The sequence below is a fragment of the Gavia stellata genome, chromosome 1, assembly GCF_030936135.1.
Source record: "Gavia stellata isolate bGavSte3 chromosome 1, bGavSte3.hap2, whole genome shotgun sequence".
Lineage (NCBI taxonomy): Eukaryota > Metazoa > Chordata > Aves > Gaviiformes > Gaviidae > Gavia > Gavia stellata.
Genome location: NC_082594.1, coordinates 84,889,504 through 84,895,503, shown reverse-complemented (window position 1 = coordinate 84,895,503; position 6,000 = coordinate 84,889,504).

Sequence of the window (6,000 nt, the reverse complement as noted above, 5' to 3'; positions counted from 1 at the left end):
AGAGGGTAGATTTAGATTAGATATAAGGAAGAAATTCTTCACCTTGAGGGTGGTGAGGACTGGAGCAGCTTGCCCAGAGAAGTTGTGGATACCCCATCCCCTTTTTTTTTTTTTTTTTTTTTTTTAATGCTGAAAATGTTACTTCCCGTAATGCATATCTTTCTTCCTTTTGTCTTTACTTGAAGTTTAACAAGTCAGTAGGCTATGGGGATCAAGCTGCGTATCTTAAGGTACCTGTACTGGGTCTGGCTGGGATGGAGTTCACTTCAATCCAAGAAGTGGATATGGTGCTGTTTTGGATTTACGGCTAGAAGGGTGTTGACAATGCACCCATGTTTTGGCTATTGCTGGGCAGTGCTTGCACACCACCTTGGCTGGGGGTGGGCACAAGGTGGGGAGGGAACACAGCCAGGATGGCTGACACGAACTGGCCAGAGGGGAATATTCCTTACCATATGTCATGCTCAGCAATGAAAAATGAGGTAGAGGAAGAAGGGGTCTTTCATGGTGGCCGTTGCTTTGGAGGCTGGCAGGGCATCAGCCTGCTTCTGGGAGGTGGCAAGTGATTTAAGTCTCTTTTTTTTTTTTTCCCCTTCTCTCACCCACCAGTTAAACTGTCTTTGATGTCTACCCATGAGATTTTCTTCCTATTCTTTCCCGTCTTGCTGCGGGGAGGTGTAGGCGAGCAGCTGAGTGTGTGTTTAGCTGCTGGCCAGGGTGAACCATTCATGAACAGAAAACTGCTATTTGAGGTAAATATTTCCATTTTTTAGGGGTCAGAGTTGAATAAGTAAGAGTTTTGATTTAGCTCCTTTCACGTTCTGTGTGGGAGTTTGGTAGGCAGGATACTCCCTAGGTCTAGTAGACCGGCGTAATGTTACATTCCATTCTTAAAAGCATTGATACTTGGGAGCAGAGCGGGAACAAACAAAAGGTGTTTTGACAAGGGAGCTAATTCACTTTCATGAGACTAGTACCATTTACTAGTGCTGTAGTATTGATGAATGTTCAGCCAAAGCTAGCCCTTTCCAGGACAGAGGTGGCAGTTGTTAGCTGGAACTTGACTCCAGATGTCTGTGGTTCAGCATTTTGTTCCTCAGGAAAGTGCTCACCTGTATGTCACTGAGAGGACCAACTTCCTTCGAGCATGCCCTCTCTGGTCATTACCTACAGCAGACTACCCCTGTGCTGGTGCTGTGAGGGAATGGTAATGAAGCTGTGGAGTGAAGGTGTTGAGAACTTTACTGTTTGGCTAAGGGTCATTCACCTAAAAGAGTCAACATCTGTTGGCAAAGTCTTGGTATGTGTAAGCAGGTCAGCAGTTTTCTCTTCCTTACCTCACAGGAAGGCCTCACAATGATATCTAAGGGGAACTCTAGATGCTCTGGATGCTAATTTAATTTGCAAGTGGCAGCAATGATAAGCATTAACCATACTGAACTTGGGGATGGATTTTGGTCAGGTCCGACTTCCTTTTGACATTCATTTTGACATACGCAGCTCTTGAAAAGTAGGAAAAGAGCTGGTGTTCGTGGGTGTAAAAACACTAAAATGCCACATCCGGGAAGTGGAAATGAATGCATTCTCTAAGCGTGGTTTTGGTTTGACTAACAGGTACACAGTGGGGTGGGGTCTGCCTGCTGAAGGGAGCAATCTGGCCTGATTGTGCTAGCAGTTTCTGTCCCTGACTGCTGAACTTGGTAACTGGCTCCAGAAACATCTTGGGCCCCCTCAGGAAGCTGGTGACTCAGTGTTAGAGGCCCTCATGATAGACTGGCCCTGTAACTTTTACTATGGCTTCTCTGAATTCATTTCTGTTGGAAACAGGGTCTCCTGCAGAAGGCAGAATGCCTGCTGAAGCACTGCTGTGTCTGGCAAGACCCAGACAGATTGCCACTTCTACACTCATAAAAGCCTAAAGCCATTCTGGTTTTTTAATGACCTTGTTTTGCATTCCAGTTAACTGGATAAAGTTAAATTATTGCAAAAGTTTCCTACCTGATTAGCAGCATACTGTGCAGAGAAATTTTGGTGCTGATACAATCCTATTGTACAGAACCCCCCCTTAACTTTTTTTTTAAAAAAAAAAAGGTGGTTGACATGGTTCCTGATTTCCTTTACTGAAATGCCAAGAGCTCCAAGGTGGAGCTCTGTGAGTCAGTCACTGGTGGATACCTTCAACATCCCAGGAAGCCCTGACGCTTCCCTGTAGAGGATCGAAGAGTCGGCTAGCTGGGGCTTAGGGATGCACTCAGCCCCCCCTCTTGTACAGCTGAAAGGCAGCAGGATGGGATGATGTATTATGGAACAAAAGGAGAGCATAATTTCATTATCATTAATGTAGTTCAAAGTGCTGCAGTAAATACAACCTCTATACTGATTTCTTTTCCCCAAGTCCAAATTGTCTTTCACAATATATGTGTGCACACATACCTTCCTTCAATAGTGGCAACCTTGCACAAGCCTTATTTAGGTAGCTATAGGACAGCTTGGTCCCACAGCCAGGTCACTGGGCCAGTATTTAATTTAAGAGTTAGCCTACATCTCATTGACTTAAACCTTTTTGTTAGTGAGTGAGGATGTGCTGCTGGTACCATTATGGTTTTTAATTTGCAAGTCCTTTTTTTGTTGCCTGAGTAGAATATTTTTGAAACATTGGAAGGTCATAATTTTTAAGCCTCTTTGTCTATTGAAGTACCTTAATATTTTGATTTTAAAAACTGGTTACCTCCATAGCAAGTAGATACTGTTTATGTACTGCAGCTCATAGTAAAAATAAAGGAATTTGAAGTTTTTTAAAAAAAAAGTCAACCTGAACAATGGCTGCAGCAAGACATTTATTTATTTATTGCCTTAAACAACAGTTACTTTAGGTGTACTTACACAGTACTTATGGAGCATACTCAATTCAGTAATTTACTCCTGCAGGTTGGTACATGCTGGGGAGAAGAAAAACCAGCACACTTTCCCACCCCTGGCCTTTCTTTTTAAAGGAACTGCATATAGAATTGATTTTTTTTTTTTAATTACTTATTTCCGGAAGTGCAGGCATAGCGAAAACTACAGAAGGTAATTTAAAGTGAAAAAATTGCCTACTAAGGGCAACTTCCTTACTTGTTCTCAACACCTATACATTTTATGCAGTTTTTCAGCATAAAGGGTATCTTCTCTCTAAAGTTTTTCAGCCTGCACCAAAGAAATCTAAATTCTTTCACCTTTGTACTGAAATAAAGCACAAATGACAGTGGAACTATAAACTACATTGAAAACATGCTATTTTATTTCAACATGCCTGTTGCCAGAAGTTGAATGATAAAATCTTCAGCCATGCTATCTTGTCAGACCACCTGAGCACTTCAGGAGAGAGGTCAGTAGCTGGAGAGCAGCACTCCTGCAAACTTCCAGTGCTGTGGTGTAGTGGCTGTTCATTACTAGTAAAGCCAATGCACATTACTGGTGCGCATCACAAATTTTTGTTCCCACTGCCGCCTTCTCTAAGAACCTGATGGTTTGCATCACCAACTCCTCTAAACACAAACTTGAAAAACAGAAATATCTCTGTGAGGAGTTGCAAGTGGTTAAGAGTACTGATGCTGAAGTATTTTAGAAGGCTGATACCTACACACCAGCAAAACTGAGAGAATATGGAACATTCCTGCATTTTGCTTGAGTGAGACAAAAAGCAATTTCAGGGTTTTTCCTTTACTGTGATGAAGAACTGCATTTGCTTGTGTTGCAGCATGCAAGACCCTTAAGTGTCAACTGTTTGATACCAGGCCCTTTTTGATACATAGCTGTGTGGTTTATGCCCTTATCCATACTATATTATTGATGTGCGCAATGTACCTTTTCACTTCAGCACTGAAATAGCAGAACAAAGTACACTTCTTGGCTGTGTAAACTCTCGGCAGAGAATTACTTAATCAACACCTCATTTGACCTTCTGCTTTCCAGCCACTAGAAAGTCCAATGTGGTAGATTGTCTCAAAGTCAGCTTCTGTCCTGTGAGTTGGTACTTCAGATAAATGACTTCCAAACCCAAACCTGCATGCATTTGCATGTTATGGACAGCCAAACATGCATAACAAGTGATAACCTGATATTTGAGAGTGAACTACTCTTCCCCTTTAAAAGGCAATGAATCTCTACTTTAAACATCAAGCCTGCATGAAAACCACGTCCCAGATACAAGGGTTAGGAAAAGAGTCAGAAAGTAACCTTCTCACTGGAAAGAGCAGAAGTACAGTCAAAGCCAGCAAAAGTTTTTATGAACAGGCAATAGTTAGATGAGATTGAGTTAGGCTGCTAGAAGAAAATATAGCCTTCTTTCAAGAAGACATTTCAGAACAAGATGAAAAAAGGTCGTAACAGGAAATTTAAATGTAAAAAAAAAAAAATACTCAGAAAGGAGCAAAAACAGTACCTGTGAGGAATAACTTTAGTAAGCTAAAGGCCTAAAAGCAAGTTATCTTGATTTCAAGTACATCAAACACACTTGCCAGTCTGCCAGGGATATGAAGCCCCAGCAGCAGTGGACTCAAGGGCACAGAATGCAGCTGGTGAAAAGGGTTCTCACATCAGAGAAACTCTTTTCTTGTGAAGAGTAAAGTACAGCCTCAAACGTGTGTGCACATGGATGATAACAGAAGAGACTTAGCACCTAAAAAGGGCAAAATTCCGCAGCTATTAACTGTGATGTAGGACCACATTTCTCTCTAGCAAAAGCTTGCAAATTTGACCAGTTTCTGTAAGGAATTTAGGAAGACTGGGGAGATCCATGGAACTACTAACAGTAGCTTTGACTTATGCATCATTATGCACCATAAGAAAAGACAGAAATAGTAGAGGCAGAGGCAGCGCCTTTTGTGGAGGGAAATCTCAGATGTGAGGCAATACACTGAAGGAGCAAACAAGTACAGCAAGGACAGCAACTGAGAGCAGGCAGTGTACTTGGATTTCCAAAACACTTGACACAGCTCTAGAAAAGGCTCAGGGGTAAGACCTAAATTGCTCAGCTTTTATAAAATCAGTATCTTCAAAAAAGTGAATTAATACTGTATTCAAAGGCACAGAGCACCGTAGTATATTGTTTAAAATTCTATGGGCTATGTGGAAAAAAGTATACACAAAGGAAAACTGAACTCAAAACCAAATTCAGGGAAGCTGCCAAATGTTAGGGAATATGCCAAAAAAGGCAAACGGAACACTTAGCATTATTAGGAAACTGGGAGAGACTTGTACATTAATAACAAATGACCTCACATTCGTTAAGACAGAATGGGGAGCACTTGATGAAGTCACTAGACAACCTGACTTTCAACAGAAAAGCCGACATTTTTCACACTGCATCCAACTGAACTATGGTAGGTAGCCTTTCAGAGACAGAGGCACAAGAATTCAGAGCAGGCAGCCACAGGTTCAGCCAGAGCCCCTGCTGTCCGTAGTCCCCACATGCCCTCCACCTTATGTTGCCCCCAAACTGGAGCCTGCTGGGCACCTGTAGCAGGTACAGCACTTTACTTACCATACTCTGCCTGTGCAGCTTGTACTGGCTACCACTAGTAACATGCATCACCCTGTAATGGCACCCACCCTTCTTAGGGCATTTCACTTGAACAATACACTCGAACTCAAATTCCACGTCTTTTAATTTTCATTCCTGAGTCTTCAAACAAATACAATGAGCTCAGTAGATCCAGTCAGAAGACATGAATATGATGTTAAAGAAAAACTCAGAGTCCAATTTATTAAGCATACTTATTTACTTAATCTATACAGAATCGAGTAGATAAAATTTCAGATTCACATTAGTGAAAAATCTCTACAAAATGTTTTTGAAAAGCAAAACAAAGACTGCCTGTTCATTTATCATTTTCCTCATGAAAGCAGACATGGGTTGTAAAAATAAAGCAGTGTGTTTAGCACAAACTAGATTTCTGCATCACTTTTTTCACAGTTATTTCCATCTACAGTCCAAAGAGGTAGATTTTCTGCAACACC